The sequence below is a fragment of the Medicago sativa genome, chromosome 8 (assembly GCF_051527215.1).
Source record: "Medicago sativa cultivar Bolivia chromosome 8, Bolivia_mono, whole genome shotgun sequence".
In the NCBI taxonomy this organism is placed as follows: Eukaryota; Viridiplantae; Streptophyta; class Magnoliopsida; order Fabales; family Fabaceae; genus Medicago; species Medicago sativa.
In genome coordinates this window covers 54,004,677-54,027,384 of record NC_140756.1, presented here as the reverse complement: position 1 = coordinate 54,027,384, position 22,708 = coordinate 54,004,677, and the positions used below count along the sequence as shown (strand labels likewise).

At 37.7% G+C, this 22,708-nt stretch overlaps 1 long non-coding RNA gene and 2 pseudogenes across 1 annotated transcript; 2 read left to right on the top strand and 1 right to left on the bottom strand.

Moving 5' to 3' along the window:
* The first annotated feature begins 726 nt into the window (after positions 1-726).
* LOC146899554 (uncharacterized) lies at positions 727-17,296 on the top strand. Its single transcript, XR_015023944.1, has 2 exons — positions 727-1,042; positions 17,165-17,296. It is a non-coding gene; the product is annotated as an uncharacterized LOC146899554 (long non-coding RNA).
* LOC146899555 (secreted RxLR effector protein 161 pseudogene) lies at positions 9,546-10,349 on the top strand (annotated as a pseudogene).
* Positions 17,297-20,831: 3,535 nt separating the features above from the next.
* LOC146899553 (uncharacterized) lies at positions 20,832-22,435 on the bottom strand (annotated as a pseudogene).
* Positions 22,436-22,708: the final 273 nt, after the last annotated feature.

Below are 22,708 nucleotides of genomic sequence, written 5' to 3'. Positions count from 1 at the left end.
AACATGCTTTTTAACCAATACTTTGAAGGTGAGAAAAACACAAGAAGGGGGGTTGAATTGTGTTAGATTTTTCTTCGTTTTCTCCTAAGCTGAAAACAATGATCAGAAGCGGATAGAGTTCTACTTCTGAAGTGATGTTCAGGACTTGTTGGGTATTTGTATTGGCTGCATTATTGCTAAAACAAATATCCTTGTTCTGTAAGTTGGAACCAATCTTCCAGCATGTGGTTAGGCAGCTCTGTGAGATGTTGGATACAATGTTCCAACATCCTGGCATGGTTCGGTGTGCCTGGGTTCTGCCTTATTTGTACGCACGCAATTTATCCTTTAAGGAAATCGTATTTCCTTTTACTTACTGACCAAGTAACGCGCATATCTTATTAGAATCAGTTGTGGAATATTACTAAAATAGACATTTTATTTTAGGAAGTATTTGTTACGATTTGGAATGTTTTAATATAGGTTCCGACATATTAGGACTTTCTAGATTTGTTTCTGATTCTGTTTTGCAAGTTTGCTGAACCGATCTGCAAGTTTACTGAAGCCCAATGATTTATTTAGCCCAAGCTGCTTCAGTATAAAAGGAAGACTTGAAGACCTAATTGCTTATTCAAGCCGTCACGCTAAAAAGTTTAGATTTTTAGGATTTGAGTCTTCATGTATTCTACTCTTGTATCGTTTGTGATGTAGGTTTAGGATCTTCACTGTGTTCTTGCTAGTGTCGTGTTTAGATACTTGTTTAGGACTAGTTTTGTGAGTATTGATACTCTTGTGCATCAAACCGAAGTTGTGAAACAAGGTTTGGTTGTTTGTGTTGGAAGGTAACTTCTATTTCATTGTGTTTGAGGTCTGATAGGTCACTGGGGCAGTGACTGACCATTAGGATAGTGAGATGGGATCTCAGATCTAGGAGTTCCTAGGTTGAAGTCTAGACGGGTAGGTCCTAGGTCATATAGTGTAAACGAGGAGTTTGCTGAGAGCTATTGAATAAGGACTACACTAGTGGATTTCCTTCCTGGCTTGGTAGCCCCCAAATGTAAGCGTGTTGTGCTGAACTGGGTCAACAAACTTCCTGTGTTCTTTATTTTTCTGCACTTTATTTTTCTTGTTTTATTATATGTTTATCGCTTGATGTTGAAACATTAATCGGAACATCGCAAACGTTTAAACATCTGACAGAACCTAATAAAACAAATACGCTAGAATTTCAATTGGCATCAGAGCAGGCACCCTGCCTGTTTTAGGTTGAGCTACAGGGAGTTTTATTATAGCACTATGGACAAGGAAGGTGGATTTGTAAACAGGCCTCCTCTGTTGGATGGCTCCAACTATGATTATTGGAAATCACGTATGTGTGCTTTTCTCAAATCCATTGACAGCAAAACATGGAAGGTAGTTCTGAGAGGTTGGGAACATCCTGTACAACTTGATGCTGATGGCAACAGGACTGATGTGTTGAAACCAGAAGAAGAATGGAGTGCTGATGAAGATGAATTGGCTCTTAGAAACTCAAAGGAATTGAATGCTCTGTTCAATGGGGTAGACAGGAACATGTTCAGACTGATCAAGCAATGTACTGTGGCCAAGGATGCATGGGAGATTCTCAAAACTACACATGAAGGTACAACTAAAGTGAAAAGTGCTAAAATCCAATTACTTACTACAAAATTTGAAAATATGAAAATGTTGGAAGATGAGAGCATTCAGGACTACCACCTGAATATTCTAGATTTTGCAAACTCCTTTGCATCTCTTGGAGAAAAAATCTCTGATGAAAAACTTGTAAGAAAGATTCTCAGATCTCTAACCAAGAGATTTGACATGAAAGTCATTGCTATAGAAGAGGCTCAGGATGTCTCTAATATGAGGATTGATGAATTAATTGGATCTCTTCAGAATTTTGAAATTATAATCAATCACAAAGAAGTGATGAAAGAGAAAAACATAGCCTTTTCATCTAACAGTGACACAAATGATTCTCAGGAAGAATATGTATCGGATGAAGAACTCACCAAAGCAATTGCATTTTTCGGAAAATAATTTAACAAGGTTCTGGAACAAGTTAGTTGGGGACCTAGAGGAAATGGTCAGAACATCCGATACAACATCAGTAAACAACAAGAAGATATGAACAAAGCAGGAACTACTGATAAGATTAATTACTCCAGAAGGGATCAGTGTCATGAATGTAAAGGATATGGTCACACTATGACAGAATGTGCCACACCTTTCAAGAAACGAAAGAAAAGCCTTAATGGCACCTGGTTGGATGAAGATTTATCTGAAAGAAATTTTGATAACAAGGCTACTAAGCAGGTGACTGCCATGACTGGTAGAATCTCTTCTGATACAGGAACACGTAAAGAAAAGTCAGATTATGATGAGCTTGTTATCTCCTACAATGGATTGCATGACAGAAGTGCAGAGATATGTCAGATGCTGGAAGATCAGAAAATGGCAAATAGTCAACTACTGGCTGAAAGAGGAAATCATCTGGCAAATATTTCTGAACTCAATGATAAGGTAAGGCTTCTTAACTCTCAACTTAAGAATATTAAGAAGCAGATGAAAATGATGACAACTGGTACTAATATCCTGGATGATCTTCTAGAGGGACAAGTCAAGGAAAATCCAAAAGGTATGGGGTTCAATTATAGTTCATTAAATCAAAGACAACTGAACCGTAACATTGCTTATGCACCAGAAGATCATAGGATAATAAGTAAAGGAAAGCAGGACATCAGTACCAATACTTCATCTACTAAAAAGAAAATGTTACAGCATTCAGGAGAACATCTAAATACTAAGAACAATAAGGCAAAACATTGGATATGTCATCACTGTAAGAAGAAAGGTCATATAAGACCATTTTGTTACAAGTTGTATGGTTATCCTGATACATCAAGTTATAGATGGATACCAAAATGCAACAATATTGGACTAATGGTTCTCACATCTCAGGGAACATCTTTTAGTGACACTTGGTACTTTGACAGTGGATGCTCTCTGTTGGTGTAAGCCCTAGAGGCCAATAATTTATGTTAAACTTATCTTATGTATCATGACTTTTATTATTGAATAATATATGGCACTCTTTATTATATTTATGTAATGTTAATAAAGTCCTTAGAATAGATGGTTCGTGTAATAATATAATTAAGTGTGACTTAATCATGAGATTACATTATCATAAAGAACGCTATTCTTAAATGCATCCGTAGTCAAAGCTTTAATATGAATAAAGGATAATAATAAAGCATCGAGACTATTATGTATGTAGACTGATGACCGCATCTCATGGGTCATAGATATGAGATATTAAGTCTATACATAGGTATAAGTATTAGGAGTAATATTTATACTGGATTGACCCACCGTGAGAATACTACATAGTATGTTATGATATTGTCATAAGATATTCTCACAATGATAATAATGTATATCGCTCTTAGACCTGAAACCACTATGATTCCTAGATGTGGACTCAAGTGCTTTGTTGCCATTCTAACGTTGTCTGTAACAGGATAACCATAACGTTGGTTGATGGGTACTTGATGAATCATGCTGAGGGACATGAGTGTCCTAGATGGGATTTGTCCCTCCTCATAAACATGAGATATATCTTTAGGCCTCTTGATGAAATATGACTGTAAAACTGCATGGCCATGCCGAACTAAGTCAATATAAGATATTGGACTTATTCGTTATTCAGTATATTTTGGAATCAAGAAATATAAATATTGATCTATACAAGGGTGACAAAATATCTATGCCTTGGGATCAATAAAGATATCGAGACAAAGGAGTAAGTGTACACATGAGTATTATCATGGAAAGGTTTCGTCAGATCACTTGACATTCTTGTCACTTGGGTAGCAATGATGTGTTGCTAGATACCGCTCATTGTTTATAATATTAAATATTAGATTTAATATTATTGCCAACGTGACTAGAACCTATAGGGTCACACACAAAGAACAGTCAAAAGAGAAATATATAAGTATGACTTATATAAGGGGTGCGTTTAGTAAATAACGCTAATTAGTTAGCAAAATTACTAAACTCGTTGTTGGGCTTACTGAAGCCCAATAGTGACTTCTGACTTGCAGAGCACACTAGAAGTTCTATAAATAGAACTCTAGTGCTGAAGTTTTTGGTTACACGTTTTGAAGCAACCCTCTTCTCTGCACTTCTGATTCCTTGGCTAGCACCGAGTTTTGGAGGAGCACTGTTCGTGTGGACTTGCTAGAGGCTTTGCTGCTTGCTTGGCTGTGATCGAGATTCCAGTTTCCAGTTTTCAGCTTTCAGATTTCACACTTCGAGGTAACAATCGAATCACTGATTCATGTTTGAATTTCGTAATGATCCAAGGAAAGAAAATCGAAATTATTCCGCTGCTTCTACTCCATTCTTTTATTCGATTTTCCTACAGTGGTATCAGAGCCAATTACGAAACCTTGAATCGGATTGCTTTGTTACCGCTTTATGTTTTAATTTGATTAAACATATTGAACGAAATTAAATAATAAAGAGAATTAAAAATTGGCATCGTATTATATTATGTTTTCTGTGCATGGCTTTTCGATTTGATTCGATGTTTCAGAAACCGTTTCTGGTGAAACATCGACGTTTCGATTATACATATCGACAGGAACATAATTGATCGATCATAAAATGCAGTTAATAATAATATCAAACACGTCTATGTGCATGGCTTTTCGATTTGCTTTGATGTTTCAGAAACCGTTTCTGGTGAAACATCAAACCTTTCGATTATACATATCGACAGAAGCATGATTGGTAAATTCTGTATAACAACAGTGTATGTGATATACTGGATTTGATCATAGTTTAAATAAGTCAGATGATATTTGTTTATATTAATTGATCTGATGTATGGAGCTTCGTAACCGATTCTATGTACTCTGGTGAAGCATCCTAGACTCGATCATGATATATGAATAAACAATCAGAGTACTTGTTTAATAAGATCAGATTGTTATGCGGGATTAGGGTAATCAGAAACGTGTCAAGTGTTGATGCAAAATACGCAATCTAGAATATTTTGGAACACAATCTGAGATATTTTGGTATGCAATCTAATATATTTTAGTACTTGATCTGAAATATATTTTGGTACATAATATAATATATTTTGGTACTCAATAAAATATATTTTGGTACATAATATGAGATATTTTTGTACTTAATATAATATATTTTTGTACTCAATTTAATATATTTTGGTACTCAATTAAACCCCCAACTAATCTGCGTAGTGTGATCATATGTCAAATTTTAATTTAATTTATTTTAATTATAAAGACCTTAATAATAATAAAAGTGTGTTTGTTATTATTATGTGTGTGAATGATTATGGCCTTAGTCCTTTTTATTTTATTTTGTTTGGATTTTGAAATACGGCCTGCGTGTCGTGCCTCTCTCTCATATTCTATTTGTACATTCTCTTCTCATCCACTCCCTCGTATGTAAAACGAGTTTCTTATTATGTAATGTAAATAGAATACAAGTAGGTAATAGGGCTGAAGGCGTTAGGATAGTCCTGGAGGTCCAGCTTGGAGAAGCAAGGTCGTTTCTAGGATTAGTTTAGATTCTCTCATTGGCTTGAGAGAGTCATAACGTTAGGAGGCCATAATCATGTCACTTTTATTATTGTATAATTGTTATGCATGTTATGATTGGAGTGCGAATATATGTGATATATAAGCCGTGGTGAGGTGAGATCAAATTTAATAAAAATCCTTCAATTCAAAATATTAAGTTCAATGCTTTCCAAAAGTTTAACACCCTTCAAGACTAATATCGAATATGTGGGTTTTGCCTCCGTGAAGCGCATATTTTATACTAGTAAGTTGCGGTGCGGTAATCCAATTTACCCAAGTGTTATTCTTTTGGGTCTAACTTAACTAAATTAATTTTAATAAGATTAGAATAAATTTAGAAGCTATAATTGGGTAATGTCTATATGATAGATTTGAATAAAGAGTTATTCACCTAATTGATTTGAAAGTTGTATATGATACAATTGGAAATGTTCCTACCTAAATAGCTGAGTTTTAAGTACAGCCCCCGTTGACTTAAAGCAAGGTGAAATAAGGATTTCAATCCACTAGAAAATCTTCCAACGGGATTTTCCGAGTCAAATGTTTGAAGGTCATTTGATTTGAGTAAAATAGTGGGAGCGTATTTAATTAAAGGCCAAATTAAATATGTTATTTTCATGATACTTATTTTGTATATTTTAAAAATTGTAGATGGCCAATAACGCTTCAAACAACATTTTGCGATCACTCATTGAAAAGGAAAAATTGACTGAAACAAATTTTATTGACTGGTACCGTAACATGAGGATTGTCCTCACCCACGAGAAAAAGATGTATGTGCTTGATGGACCCGTTCCTGAGGCACCACCTGCTGGAGCTCCTGCGGCTCAAAGAAATGCTCATACCAAGCATCTCAATGATTCCGTAGAAGTCTCTTGCATCATGCTAGCCACCATGACTCCCGAGCTGCAAAAACAGCATGAAGGGATGGCTGCGTTCGATATGATCGGACATCTAAGGACTCTTTATGAAGAGCAGGCTAGGCATGAAAGGTTTGATGTCTCTAAGGCCCTTTTCTCTACCAAGCTGTCAGAAGGAAGTCCCGTAGGACCTCATGTGCTCAAAATGATTGGGTACTCTGAGAACCTAGCTCGATTGGGATTTGTCCTTGAGCAGGAACTTGTTGTTGATCTTATCTTGCAATCGTTGCCTGAAAGCTTCAGCAGTTTTGTCCAGAACTTTCTCATGAATGACATGGACAAAACACTTCCACAGCTTGCAGCTATGTTGAGAACTGCTGAGAAAAATATGAAGGGAAAGGGAAAGGTTGCTGCCGTTTTAATGGTTAATAATGGCAAGTCCAAAAAGCACCATAAGAAGCCTAATAAGTCTAAGGGAAATGGCAAAGGCAAATCTGTTGCCAAGCCATATACCAAAGCTTTGAAGCCTACTGGAGGCGTGGCTAAGGAGGGCAAGTGCTTCTACTGCAACAAGCAGGGGCATTGGAAGCGTAACTGCCCAAAGTATCTGGAAGACAAGAAGAATGGAAATGTTCCTACTACTTCTGCAGGTATTTTTGTTATAGAAATTAATATGTCTACTTCTACATCTTGGGTATTAGATACTGGATGTGGTTCTCATATTTGTACTGATGTGCAGGGCCTGAGAACGAGTAGAGCATTGGCAAAAGGCGAGGTCGATCTTAGAGTTGGAAATGGAGCAAAAGTTGCTGCTTTAGCTGTTGGAACTTATGTATTGACCTTACCTAGTGGTCTTTTAATTAATTTAGAAAACTGCTATTATGTACCTGCCATTAGCAGGAATATTATTTCAATTTCTTGTTTGGACAAGGCTGGTTTTTATTTTACAATAAAGGACAAATGTTGTTCCGTTTATTTGGATAATATTCTTTATGCTAATGCAATTTTGATTAATGGACTTTATATCCTAGATCTTGATATGCCTATCTATAACATTAATGCTAAGAGGATGAAACCAAATGAGTTAAATCCGACTTACCTTTGGCATTGTCGTTTAGGCCATATAAATGAGAATCGCATTTCTAAACTCCATAAAGATGGAATTTTGGACTCTTTTGATTTTGAATCATATGAAACATGTCGATCTTGTTTGTTAGGGAAAATGACAAAGGCTCCATTTACCGGTCAAGGTGAAAGGGCTAGTGATCTTTTAGGTCTCATACATACTGATGTGTGTGGACCCCTAAACATAACTGCTAGAGGAGGTTTTCACTACTTCATCACATTCACTGATGACTTTAGTAGATTTGGATATGTGTATCTAATGAAACATAAATCTGAATCATTTACTTTATTCAAGGAATTTCAAAATGAAGTAGAAAACCAACTAGGCAAGAAAATCAAAATGCTTCGATCTGATCGAGGTGGAGAGTATTTGAGCTTAGAGTTTGACAATCATCTAAAAGAATGCGGGATCTTGTCCCAACTCACACCTCCTGGAACTCCACAATGGAATGGTGTTTCCGAAAGGAGAAATCGAACCTTGTTAGACATGGTCCGATCAATGATGAGTCATGCTAAACTTCCAAACTCCTTATGGGGATACGCCTTATTAACTGCAGCTTATACACTTAACCGAGTTCCATCCAAAGCGGTAGAAAAGACACCATATGAGATATGGAATGGTCGAAAACCCAATGTGGGACATTTAAAGATTTGGGGTTGTGAAGCTTATATAAAACGACTTATGTCTACTAAGCTTGAACAAAGATCTGATAAATGTTTCTTTGTCGGATATCCTAAAGAAACTAGAGGATACTACTTTTACAAACCTTCTGAGGGAACAATTGTTGTTGCCAGAAATGGAGTCTTTCTTGAAAAGGATTTTGTCTCCAAAAGAATCAGTGGGAGCAAAGTAGATCTTGAAGAAGTTCAAGACCCACAAAGTGAAGACATACCGATGGAGGAACAGGAACAGGATACACAAACTGTTGTGACAGAAATTCCTATTCCAGTAACACAAGAACCACGTAGGTCTAGCAGGATACGTCAAGAACCCGAGAGATATGGGTATCTCATATCAAAAGAGGGTGATGTATTGCTCATGGACCAAGATGAGCCTGTGACTTACACAGAGGCCATTACTGGTCCTGAATCTGAGAAGTGGCTTGAAGCCATGAAATCTGAAATGGATTCCATGTACACAAATCAAGTTTGGAACTTGATTGAAGCACCTGAAGGAATTAATCCTATAGGATGCAAGTGGGTTTTCAAAAAGAAAATCGACATGGATGGAAAGGTTAATACCTACAAAGCACGATTGGTTGCTAAAGGTTTCAAACAAATTCATGGTGTAGACTATGATGAAACCTTTTCACCAGTTGCAATGATTAAATCCATTCGGATCTTACTTGCTATCGCTGCATACCATGATTATGAAATCTGGCAAATGGATGTCAAGACTGCTTTCCTTAATGGAAATCTTCTTGAGGATGTGTACATGACACAACCTGAAGGATTTGGTGATCCTAAAGCACCCAAGAAAGTATGCAAATTACAGCGATCAATCTACGGATTGAAGCAAGCTTCCAGAAGTTGGAATCTTCGTTTTGATGAAACTGTACAACAATATGGATTCATTAAAAATGAAGATGAGCCTTGTGTTTACAAGAAGGTTAGTGGGAGCATAGTTTCATTTCTGGTTTTATATGTGGATGACATATTGTTAATCGGAAATGACATCCCTACATTACAAGGAATCAAAACTTGGTTAGGGAAATGCTTTTCTATGAAAGACTTAGGTGAAGCCTCCTATATATTAGGAATCAGGATCTATAGAGATAGATCACAGAGATTGCTTGGCTTAAGTCAGGGTACATATATAGATAAAGTCCTGAGACGTTTCAATATGCATGATTCCAAGAAAGGATTCATCCCTATGTCGTCAGGTATAAATCTATCAAAGACTCAATCCCCTTCGACTAACGAAGAAAGAGATCGAATGCGTGATATTCCATATGCTTCAGCAATTGGGTCTATCATGTATGCTATGTTATGTACTCGACCAGATGTCTCGTATTCTTTGAGTGCTACGAGCAGATACCAGTCTAATCCTGGCAATGATCATTGGATTGCTGTCAAGAATATCCTTAAGTACTTGAGAAGAACTAAGGATACTTTCTTGATCTATGGAGGTCAAGAAGAGCACTCTGTAATTGGTTACACTGATGCTAGTTTTCAGACAGATCATGATGACTTTAAATCGCAATCTGGATATGTGTTTTGCTTAAATGGCGGTGCTGTGAGCTGGAAGAGTTCAAAGCAAGAAACAGTCGCTGATTCTACAACAGAAGCCGAGTATATTGCTGCATCTAATGCCGCAAAGGAAGCTGTTTGGATTAAGAAATTCATTTCTGATCTTGGAATAGTTCCAAGTATTGTGGATCCCATTGAATTACTATGTGATAACAATGGAGCAATCGCACAAGCCAAAGAACCTAGATCTCACCAGAAATCCAAACACATACAAAGGCGCTATCATCTTATTCGAGAGATTATCGAAAGAGGAGATGTTAAAATATGCAAAGTACCAACATTAGAGAATGTTGCTGATCCACTTACTAAAGCTCTTGCCCAGCAGAAGCATGATGGTCATACTAGATCTATGGGTATTAGGTTTATGCCTGATTGGCTCTAGTGCTAGTGGGAGATTGTTGGTGTAAGCCCTAGAGGCCAATAATTTATGTTAAACTTATCTTATGTATCATGACTTTTATTATTGAATAATATATGGCACTCTTTATTATATTTATGTAATGTTAATAAAGTCCTTAGAATAGATAGTTCGTGTAATAATATAATTAAGTGTGACTTAATCATGAGATTACATTATCATAAAGAACGCTATTCTTAAATGCATCCGTAGTCAAAGCTTTAATATGAATAAAGGATAATAATAAAGCATCGAGACTATTATGTATGTAGACTGATGACCGCATCTCATGGGTCATAGATATGAGATATTAAGTCTATACATAGGTATAAGTATTAGGAGTAATATTTATACTGGATTGACCCACCGTGAGAATACTACATAGTATGTTATGATATTGTCATAAGATATTCTCACAATGATAATAATGTATATCGCTCTTAGACCTGAAACCACTATGATTCCTAGATGTGGATTCAAGTGCTTTGTTGCCATTCTAACGTTGTCTGTAACAGGATAACCATAACGTTGGTTGATGGGTACTTGATGAATCATGCTGAGGGACATGAGTGTCCTAGATGGGATTTGTCCCTCCTCATAAACAGGAGATATATCTTTAGGCCTCTTGATGAAATATGACTGTAAAACTGCATGGCCATGCCGAACTAAGTCAATATAAGATATTGGACTTATTCGTTATTCAGTATATTTTGGAATCAAGAAATATAAATATTGATCTATACAAGGGTGACAAAATATCTATGCCTTGGGATCAATAAAGATATCGAGACAAAGGAGTAAGTGTACACATGAGTATTATCATGGAAAGGTTTCGTCAGATCACTTGACATTCTTGTCACTTGGGTAGCAATGATGTGTTGCTAGATACCGCTCATTGTTTATAATATTAAATATTAGATTTAATATTATTGCCAACGTGACTAGAACCTATAGGGTCACACACAAAGAACAGTCAAAAGAGAAATATATAAGTATGACTTATATAAGGGGTGCGTTTAGTAAATAACGCTAATTAGTTAGCAAAATTACTAAACTCGTTGTTGGGCTTACTGAAGCCCAATAGTGACTTCTGACTTGCAGAGCACACTAGAAGTTCTATAAATAGAACTCTAGTGCTGAAGTTTTTGGTTACACGTTTTGAAGCAACCCTCTTCTCTGCGCTTCTGATTCCTTGGCTAGCACCGAGTTTTGGAGGAGCACTGTTCGTGTGGACTTGCTAGAGGCTTTGCTGCTTGCTGCTTGCTTGGCTGTGATCGAGATTCCAGTTTCCAGTTTTCAGCTTTCAGATTTCACACTTCAAGGTAACAATCGAATCACTGATTCATGTTTGAATTTCGTAATGATCCAAGGAAAGAAAATCGAAATTATTCCGCTGCTTCTACTCCATTCTTTTATTCGATTTTCCTTCACTCTCAACATATGATTGGGGTAAGAAACTTGGTTAAGGATATAAGGTCTTGAAAAAAGGGGTATGTCATTTTTGGTGATGGGAGAAATGGAAAAATTCAGGGTGAGGGAGATATGTGCAACAAGAAATTCCCCAAACTTGAAAATGTTCTCTTAGTCAAGGGACTTGTGTCCAATTTAATTAGTATCAGTCAACTTTGTGACCAAGGATTAGAAGTAAACTTCACCAAAACTGAATTTCATGTTACTGATCAAGTAGGAAAAGTTCGAATGAGAGGAATTAGATCAGAGAATGATTGCTATATATGGGCTCCTCGTGAAGAGAATCAAATCTCAGAACAAGACTCAATGTTGAGTAGAAAGTTGAAACCTCATATGAGTTGCGAAAGTCATGACCTCTCATACCTTGAAAATTTGAACAACTTGAGAAGGCTCTCCTCTGAAAATAGTCATGTAAAGATTCAAAATCAGTTTATTCAGGATGTAACTGTAAAGGAACTTATTTCTACCAAAGACATCTTATTTTCTATGGACACAAAACTCCTTGAAAACACAGAGATGATTAGGGGCAAAACAGACTATTCACTAGTTTTAAAAATAAAGCAGTTATTGTGCAAGAAGTGTGCTGGTAATTTCTGGTTCTCTCTCCTCTCATTGGTCCACGACTTTTCAAGAAGTTTCTTTCACTTCCTCATTCAACTCCCAACAATGTGCAATCATTTCCCTTTTAACCCTAGTCTGTCATGTTCTTTCTCAAAACTACTTGAAACCGCTTGCATTTCTTCACTGTCGATTATTCACCATCTTTCATCCTATCAAACTAAATCTTCATACCCACTTCAACTCACCATGAAATTCAAATCAGACCTGACACCCTCAAAGAGGAGTACTTCAGATCGTCATAACAAAGAAGCCTCTGTTCCTAAGAGGATTGAGCCTCTCACAACCGTTGCTCCCATCCCTACCAAAAAGAAAGCCATTTCCAAATCTGCTGACAAGAAGAAATCTGCCAAGAAAAGCGAATCAAGAGATTCTCAGGCCAATGTCTCTGAGCGGGAAATGATGCAAAATAAGGGCAAAGAAACACTTAAGGAATCAGATGATGTTCCAACTCTGCGGGAAGAAAAATCTGTCCCTGACATCACAGAAGGTAATCTCGCTGAAACCTTTACTATAAATGCTTCTGAGACTGGTAGAAAACTAGGATTAGAAGACTTGAATGATGCTATAGAAAGCACTGAAAATATGGACACTGATGATGCTAACAAGGCAACGACTGATGATTCTGTTGGTAAAAATCATGATCGAGAGAATGTTGGACCGGATGTTGAAACATCCTTGGACCAACCTGAGAACTCTGTTGGTGGGACTACTGTTGATGGTGAGAGTATGGATCCTACTGAAGAGATTGAGCCAGAAACAGATGCAAACTCTGGTAACTCTAAAAAGGATGGCAAAGAAGGAGAAAAGTCAGAAGAGGTCTCTAAAGAAGTGGAGGAGGAAGAAGAATCTGAGGACAAAGAGAAGGATGATAATGTGGTTGATGTGGATGAAGTGGATCAGGAAGACATTCCTATAAAAGAAACTCCTGCTGGTAGTATGGCAAAGAGGCTAAGAAGCAACAAAGGGGTGGCTGTAACACCCTCCACCACTGTTCCTAAGAAAGTGACTGCGTCAGCAACTGAAACTCCCAGGAGAACAAAAACCACTGGAATAGGTCCTAAGAAGGGATGGAGTAAGGTTCATGTGAAAACTACTGGTGGAAGTTCAAAGAAAAGAAAAGTGGTTTCCTCAAGTGAGTCAGACCATGATGTTGAGGAAGATGTTCCAAACATCACCACTGCTGGAAGAATGAAGTCTGCTGGGAAAAAGGGGGCACAGACTGTTGAAAAAGTGCCTATTGACAATGTCTCATTCCATTTTCCCTAATCTGCACTCAGATGGAAGTTTATCTATCACAGAAGGGTGGCTGTTGAAAGAGAACTGAGTGAAGAGACTGTTAAAATCAAAGAGGAAATGGAACTAATCAAAGAAGCAGGACTTATGAAAACTGTGTGCAGTCTTAGAGAGTGTTATGAGAAACTGGTTAAAGAGTTTGTGGTAAACATTCCGGAAGATTGTGACAACCCTCTGAGAAGGGAATATCATAAAGTATATGTCAGAGGCAAATGTGTCAACTTTTCACCCAACATCATCAACAAGTTTCTGGGGAGTGCTGAAGAAGGGGTAGTTGAGCTGGAAGCAACTGACAATCAAGTGTGCAGGGAGGTGACTGCTAACAAGGTAAGAACTTGGCCAAAGAGAGGAAAAATCTAGTCTAGAAAGCTGAGTGTAAAGTATGCTATTCTCAACAGAATTGGAGCAACAAATTGGGTACATACAACTCACACATCAGATATTGCAACAGGTTTGGCTAAATTTATATATGCAGTGGGCACTAAAGTTAAGATGGACTTTGGTAGATACATATTTGATCAAACCGTGAGACATGCAAAAACTGATGCTGTCAGATTTCCTATAGCCTTTCCCTCACTGTTGTGTAGTATTATTCTTGACCAACATCCTGGTCTTGTCACTGCCTCTGATCTACCAAAGAAAAGAGACTCCCCTCTCACCATTCATCAAAAACTTTTTGGAGACAATCATGCTCCAGATCTTGTTAGAACATCCACCTCCAACCCTGCTGCAGGGACCATGACTAAGAAAGAAATCATTGCTGCTCTGAAAGATACTTGTGTCATGCTGGATGAAAGGAAGGCCCAGTTTGAACTAATGATCCATGCCTTGGAAATGGAAGGTGCTGAGAATGATGAAGAAGATGCTGGTGGTAATGAAGATGCTGGGAATGATGATGATGCTGAGGCTGTCAATGAGGATGAGGAAGAGGCTGATACTGGTGATGAGGATCTGGATGATGCAGAAGCCACTGGAAGCAGCTCAGAGGCAGCTGAATGATTGTTTGTTTTGTAATTGGTCTGTAACCGTATTCTCTTCAGCACTCTATTTTGTTTTCCAGCTATTATGTGTTACATTTTTTTTTGGTTAATGCATGCAAACCTTGGATTATTACAATGTGTTGTGTACTCTATATTGTTTGGCATATTTTGTGGCTAAAAAGGGGGAGAAAAATTGATGTTTCTTGCTTATACTCCCTTCTGTATATGTGCTGCTTTGCATGTATCTATAATATACCTATTTGTGTATGCCTGAGTGCTTATTATTCATATTATATGTTGTTGCATTCAGCAACTATTTCAGGCATGTGTGTAGATGTTGGCTCTCATGTCGCAACATCTTGATGATTTGTTAGGTCTTCATGTTAGTCTGAGAATTTGTTCTCAACAATTTTTTTTGTACATGTTCCTTGCTGACATTCTCTGATATGTTGGAACATGTCTATAAAGACTAATGTAGATGTTAGTACTTGTGCTAAAACATCTCTCTGCTTCTGAGATTCTGGTTTTTCTCAGATGTTGTACATGTTCCTGACAAATGCTCTATCCAAGGTTGGAACATGTCTATAGACAATGTGGAGATGTTGGCACTTCAGCTGCAACATCTTGGTGTAATTCTGAGTATTGTCTTAGAATTCTAGTGTACATGTTCTTTGCAAATTCTTTATTTTATGGAACATGTCTGTGTTATATGTGTGACCTTTGATTGGTCTGCTAGCATGTATCTGATGATAAAGTTGCTAGGTTGTGAATATTCCTAGAATGTCTTATGCCCAGATCCTGAAATTTATTTGTCTATGCATTAGGAGCTTTTATAAGTCCAGATTTTCTATATGCATATATTCAGGGAGAGTATTGGAATATTCCTGTAAGTAGTCACTCATAAGATCTCATATTCAGGGGGAGTGATACTTCTATGTGTGCTTGTGCTTTGACCAAGCTGGGTGAAGGATGTTTAGTCAGAAGTTTAAACATCTGTATCTATCACTTGTAAGTTTGGGAATTTGTGTTTCCTGACTGTTGTATGCTATTGGTGATAGTTCTCTGAAGGCATTCTAGTCTGTCACATGTAAGTATAGGAATTTAGGTTCCTGTGCTTCTATGGTCTTTTGGTGACAGTACTCTATAGGTATGGGAAATTTATTTTTTCCCTTGCCTCTATGTGCGGCAGGTACTCCTGTCTGATGTGCTAAAGGATGTTGGAACATCCTATGTCTGTAGCATTGGAACTTGTTATTCCTCTGCTCTTGAGAGAGCTTGCATCTCTCCTCTTCTGTGTTGGAAGTTATCTTCCTTGACTGTAGCATTGGAATTTATTTTTCCTCTGCTCTTGAGAGAATTTGGTTCTCTCTTTATCATCTGTACAAGAACTTAGGTTCCCTAGGTGTAGCTCAGGATTTTTTTCCTTAGCTCTTGAGACTATCCGCTGCTGCATGTCTCTGATCCAGTGTAATACCTCTGCCAGCTCAAGCTGTGATTGAAGATCTGTGAGGTATTCTATGTATTCACACTTTTGCTTTTTCTAGAGTGATACTACCTGCTACTTCTTCTTCTTGAATATGTGTTCGTGATGACTTGAGGAAGTGTAACTATGGTGTCTCTTTAGATTCTGTGTGCTAGCTGTTTCTTCAATGGTGTGTGCTCATGCTCTTGGGGGAATGGTATTTTTGTATCCCTCAGTTTCATAAGAATTGGGCTTAATTTGTTTTAGCCAAAAATTTGCCAAAGGGGGAGATTGTTGGGTATTTGTATTGGCTGAATTATTGCTAAAACAAATATCCTTGTTCTGTAAGTTGGAACCAATGTTCCAGCATGTGGTTAGGTAGCTCTGTGAGATGTTGGATACAATGTTCCAACATCCTGGCATGGTTCGGTGTGCCTGGGTTCTGCCTTATCTGTACGCGTGCAGTTTATCCTCTAAGGAAATCGTATTTCCTTTTACTTACTGACCAAGTAACGCGCATATCTTATTAGAATCAGCTGTGGAATATTACTAAAATAGACATTTTATTTTAGGAAGTATTTGTTACGATTTGGAATGTTTTAATATAGGTTCCGACATATTAGGACTTTCTAGATTTGTTTCTGATTCTGTTTTACAGGTTTGCTGAACCGATCTGCAAGTTTACTGAAGCCCAATGATTTATTTAGCCCAAGCTGCTTCAGTATAAAAGGAAGACTTGAAGACCTAATTGCTTATTCAAGCCGTCACGCTAAAAAGTTTAGATTTTTAGGGTTTGAGTCTTCATGTATTCTACTCTTGTATCGTTTGTGATGCAGATTTAGGATCTTTACTGTGTTCTTGCTAGTGTCGTGTTTAGATACTTGTTTAGGACTAGTTTTGTGAGTATTGATACTCTTGTGCATCAAACCGAAGTTGTGAAACAAGGTTTGGTTGTTTGTGTTGGAAGCTAACTTCTATTTTATTGTGTTTGAGGTCTGATAGGTCACTGGGGCAGTGACTGACCATTAGGATAGTGAGATGGGATCTCAGATCTAGGAGTTCCTAGGTTGAAGTCTAGACAGGTAGGTCCTAGGTCATATAGTGTAAACGAGGAGTTTGCTGAGAGCTATTGAATAAGGACTACACTAGTGGATTTCCTTCCTGGCTTGGTAGCCCCCAGATGTAAGCGTGTTGTGCTGAACTAGGTCAATAAACTTCCTGTGTTCTTTATTTTTCTGCACTTTATTTTTCTTGTTTTGTTATCTGTTTATCGCTTGATGTTGAAACATTAATCAGAACATCGCAAACGTTTAAACATCTGACAGAACCTAATAAAACAAGTACGCTAGAATTTCAGGACTAACTTACAGCGGATAAAAATAGGGAGAGAGAAAGAAGAAAGACACAAAGCAACTATACAGGTTCCTTCCAAAAACCGGAAGTAGTTTTGTCCCCCTTGCACTTCCAAGGAGAGTTCACTAAAATTTAATATCTTATTACAGCTGCTCACTCCTACAACTAGCAAGAGACTTCAAACTTACTCAAGCACAACTGCAAGAGACTTCCTATGCTCCTGAACACAATCAAGAGACTTCTAGTGCTCAAGCACATCTGCAAGATACTTCTTATCAAACAGAATTACAAAGAAAAATGTTTGAGGTTGAACACGTGATATACAATCAGTGGTGTTCACAATACAAATCAGATACAGACTCTTAAGACTCTAGAATTTCTAAGATATGATCTTTGTTAAGAAATTTTAAGTGAACTTTTGAATGCAGAATAATTTTAGCAGAGTTTTGGCACTTGTAAATTGTTGTTGAGTCCTTGCCAATCTCTAAGTCTTCACTCCTTTATATAGAGGTGTGAAAGAGACATTGTGAAATTGCCAGCACATCAAAATAGAGTCGTTTGAAGCTTTGATCAATCACCAATGATCTTTTGCCTGATATGGTTATTGTCCTATGAAGGATCAATTTCAAATCCATTCTAATTGTGAAGGAACATCGTTGCAGGCAGAGCTGTTTTTTCTTGTCCTGTAGCAGAGACAAAAACAGAGTAGTGGAGGTAGTGGTTGTACACTTCATACAACTGTACTTTGTCAACGCTATTTAAAGAACATGCATCCAATGCCTTCAAATCCTTTCAAAATAGTCGTTGCTTCACTCTTCTAGTCTTTTGCAATGCTTAGACGAGATTAAATCCATTGAACAGCCTTTGAAGCTTTAAGTCTTGCATCTCCTGGTGAACTTCAGTTTCTGGTGATCTTCAGCTTCTGATGAGATGCTTCTGATGAACTTGCTTCTGATGATGTCATCACTTCAGGAGCAATTCTCTTCAGATGCTTCAAGCTTCCTTTTTGTTGATTCCTTAGCTCTCTTTTGTTCTTCCAGAACCTATTTAAGATATAAAATTTTTGTCTATGGTTCTGGACAATTGAACAAATATTAGCATATCCAATTGACAATTTTTAATACCTTGTTATCATCAAAACTTTCAAAAGGGTAATGTTAAACACATTTTGTTCCAACAATCTTCCCCATTTTGATGATGACAAACATTAGTATTTAACATGTGCAATTGTTGTTAATCTAATTAACAAGTTGACTATAAGGGTTTGAGGTTTGTAAGCTCCCCTGAGTCTAATAGTACTTTAAGGTGAGGTTTGTAAGCTCCCCCTTAATTCTATCCTTGTTAATTAAATTCATCATTTAAGAACGAAATAACACTCAGAATAATCTCACATTAATAGACTAAGAGATAAGAAGAAGGTCCTATTAATTTAACTTGTTTAAAATTAAATTAATGGGGCTCAGAGCCTATAAATACTATACATCTACTCCCCCTTTTGTCATCAACAAAAAGTATAAAAACTAAAGACAAAAAGAAAGAGATGAAAAAAAGATAGTGAGAAAATATTCTATAAAAACATAAACATAAGTTCAGAAGCATAATAATTGATCAGTAGCGCAAAAACTTGTTTAGAAGCAAAATTATATCAGATGCAAAATTAAGTTAGAAGCACAACTTGTTCAGAAGTAGTTAAACAAAGAAACTTAAGAGAGAACTAAACAAGCTAAAATATATGGTGTGCAACTAAGGGTTGACTTGTTTGTGAAGCAACTCTTGAAGTAACTTGTTTGTAAGCTCATATTGTCTTCTCATTTCTTCCTTGAACTCATTGTTGCTTTTTATCAAGTTCTCTTCTCTAATTCTGGCTTCTTCATGCTTAGCCTCTGAAGCTGCCTTGTACTCAAGCAGCATCAATTTCTGATTAAGAATCTCATTCTTCAGCTTCTTGTTTTCACTCTCCAATTCAGCATTCCTTTGCAGCAGGGCTAGTTCTGTGGAGACTGGATTGACATTCATCTTTGTCAACCAGTTGGCATTCAGCTCTCTTGGATGAATTCCTGTTGGAATGAAATCTGTAGCATTTCTTCCTCTTAAGCATAAAGGAGTTTGCACCCAAGTTCTCAGAACTTTCACTTCTTGCAAATTTATGTCAACCCCTTTCAGCCACTCTTGAAACTTGTTTTGAGCAGTGTCTTGGGCATCAAGACAAGTTCTCTGTAGCTCAGTCAAGACAAAGTCTACTCTCTTTTAATCTTTTCCACTGCTTCTCATAGCTGTCTTCATGGACCAGACTGTTCCTTGCTTGAACTAACTTGTTCAGCTCCTGAAATATGTTCTCACACACATCTGCTAATATATAAGATTCTAGAAACAGGGTGGGTGGAGAAGGGACATTTGTTTTAGCAGGGGCACAAGGTTGAATGGCCAGGTTTGAGGAAGAGGGTATATATATTGAATCAGTTGTTGTGGAGGTCGATGTGATTGTTTCAACAGCAGGGTAGAGATGGAAACAAAAGGTGGATCATCAACACGTTCCAATACAAATGGTAAGGCTGGACTAAGAGTTTCTCCAATATGGGTTGAGCTTGGTTCAGCTACCATTGTAACTTCTGGTTCAGGAACATGTTGAGTTTGATCCTCTGATACTTGAGTGATAGCATCAGATTCAGATTGAAAAGACTCTAGCTGAGATTGGTTTGGAGAGTGTGGCCTTTGTGCAGGTTGTTGTTGAGGGGCTTCTTCTAAAACAACTTCCATAGAAGCTATTTCAGAGGCCTTTTCTGAGTTAGGTTCAACACCTGGTAGTTCACCTGAGCAGTGATTGACCAGATTCTCTAAAACAGATGGTTCTGAAGTAGGATGAGATGATGAGGACACATTATGGTTTGCAGACTCAGAACCTACTTTTTCACCTATTACATCTGCATCAGCAGGAACAAAGCGTAAAGGTTCAATCATAGGTGGTTCGAAAGGATGGTTAGCAAACAGTCTTTCACAAACCTTGAATCTCATTTGAGCCATGTCATGTATTCTATCATCAACATAAGGATACATGGGCTCATATGGAGTGTTATCAGCAGGCTTTTCCTTGAGCTTAGTAGATAATGATGGGGATAAAGATTTATGTAGTTTTTCATAGATTTTGTTCAGAGGAACATCATCCATGTCTGAAGAGATTGAGGAGTTTGATACAGAGGTTGAGTGGGAGTCTAGGGTAGTACTAGAATCTATTTCTATAACCTTAGCAGTATGTGGAGAAACAGTATTACCTTGATTAGCTCCTGAAGCATCAGCTTCTGAACCAGTAGCTCTCTCCTCCTAGACTTCTTCAGTAGCTTCCAACAGCTCACCAGCCACTACCAATTGTTAACGATTTTCAGTGAGCTCAATTCCTATCTAGGTTGCTTTAACATTTGAATCCTTCAGGAGTTGTTCAGCATGAACACTCATCTCCTGAGCAATCTCATCAGCCTTCTGCAATGAAGCTTGTTCTGCAGCTTTCTTGCTCTTGACTTCTCTTGAGACAAGCTTAGTTGCAGCTCCAATCTGCTCTTCATCCTCAGATACATACTCTACTATCTTTAGCTTCCTGATAGCATGTTTCTTCTTCTTCTGAGGTAATGATGGCTGAGAAGTTTGAGAAGTGCTAACAGTCTTGCCACTTCTAGTTCTTTTGTTCAGGACCTTACCAGCATCTAAGTCCTGAACTTCTTCTAGGAGAGTTGGCACATCAGAGCCAACTATGTTCTCCTGAACTGTTACTTTCTCCTTCTTGGCCTTCTTGGCTTTCTTCTTCTGAGGTTCTTCAGAAGCATCATCTAGATACTCTTCCTTTGTAAGAGCTTTCCTTTTGGTCTTTCTGCTCTTGGCCACAGGCAAGGCACCACCATACATGGTGTCTGGAACATCACACAACCTAATTGTCTCACCAGTATTTTCAAAGTGATCCACAATGTAGTTCATCTGAACATCAATGGGGTCTTGCTTGCAGATTGGAGGAAACTCATCCATTAGAGCAGATACAACATTTGATTCTTTCAGATTTGTGCTCAGCTTCTTAAAACCTCCCTTCTCTATCAGCTTCATCTTCCTGAGGGTTTGTCCATTGATTACTTTGCCTATTTCAGTGCCAAGCTGATCATCAGTGAATATGTTGACCTCCTTAAGTACTTTCAGAATTCCTCCTTGATGAAGAATCTCTGAAATTAACCTTCCATAAGGAATCCAGCACCTTATGTTATCATGGCTTTCCCTGAGCTCTTTGATCATGTGCTTGAAGATATACTTAGGCACATTTGCACTTTCCTTCGTGATGAAGTAATGAAGGAATACTCTGTGCTCCAAAGAAGGTTGATCTCCACCACCACCTTTTGGTAGGAGATTTTCATTTTGTATCTTCAGGAGCAGCTTCTTTTCCATTGTCAAATCACAGTAAGCCCCTTTCTTCCTGCTATTGAACATTGACCTGTTCACAACTTCATTCTAGGGACTATTCTTGCTATTGTCTAGACCATCCTTGAAACTTCCTCCTGATGGTCTTCTGAAAACAATTGCAATCACTTCCTGAGAGATGAAGAAAGGAATTCCCATGATGCTTGACCTAATTTCAGTAACCGTGAAAGGACCAAGCCCATTTCTTTCCTTGATTTCCCAGTAAGAGTGGGATCAATCAGAACCTTCTCATCCATTTCTGCCTGAGAAGCTTTGTGATCATACACCTGAGCTCTTACCCAGAAATGCCTTACTAGGTTCTTGTAAGTTGGACCATTCAACATAGTGAAGTAATCCATCAGACCTTGAGCTTCGTAGTAGCTTCTGATGTCGCATCCATGATATGCCAAGGATATGAAATCTACAGGACTCTCAGTCTGAACATTGAGTTCCCATTCCACTAGAGACATACTTCTTCCTCTGATTTCATGTGCAGGAGTTTCTTGAGTAGTTGATTCTGGAACTACTTCTTGCATATTTGATTCTGGAATGGAGCTTAAGGATGCCATTGTTGACGATAAAAGTTTAGGGTTCTAGGGTTTTGTTTGAAGATGACGAGCTTACTTCGCAGAGAAACAGAGTGAAAAGAGGAAAGTGTAGGTTGTGAAGTGAGTAGTGTGTGATTTGTCTGAGTGTTTTGAGTAAAACGTTTGCAATTCAGAAGGGGACAAACAAACATAACATTAATGACATAGGGGCGTGCGAGATAGTACATTCAAAACTTAGAATCATCATTGCCCTCTTACGTTATACACCAGTACATATAAGCTACGTCAGAGTTT